Source organism: Penaeus monodon, chromosome 28, assembly GCF_015228065.2.
Source record: "Penaeus monodon isolate SGIC_2016 chromosome 28, NSTDA_Pmon_1, whole genome shotgun sequence".
Taxonomy (NCBI): domain Eukaryota; kingdom Metazoa; phylum Arthropoda; class Malacostraca; order Decapoda; family Penaeidae; genus Penaeus; species Penaeus monodon.
Genome location: NC_051413.1, coordinates 4,088,003 through 4,088,248, shown reverse-complemented (window position 1 = coordinate 4,088,248; position 246 = coordinate 4,088,003). Strand labels below are relative to the sequence as shown.

The 246-nt window shown below is 48.8% G+C and overlaps 1 protein-coding gene across 1 annotated transcript in view; it reads right to left on the bottom strand.

Annotated features, from left to right (window-relative positions):
• The window catches only part of LOC119590912 (acrosin-like), a 9,123-nt gene that overhangs the window by 7,906 nt on the left and 971 nt on the right, over positions 1 to 246 (bottom strand). The window lies entirely within an intron of this gene.

The window sequence follows — 246 nt, the reverse complement described above, 5'->3', positions numbered from 1 at the left end:
GAAGGTAGCAAGAGAGTTGATGATGTAGAAGTGGGGGTTAGTGGGGGAATGGAGGGGGTGGTAGGGGCGTAAAGGTGGGGAAGTGGAGGGGATGAGAGGAGGGTTTCATGGGGAGAGTCGGAAGGCAAGAAAGTGTTCAACTCACGGGGATTTCTCACTAAGATTGGGCAGAACATGGCTAACCAATAGGAAAAACGACCTTAAGGTAAATCGTTAAGTGATGGGAACTAAGAGTAGAGGTTAATG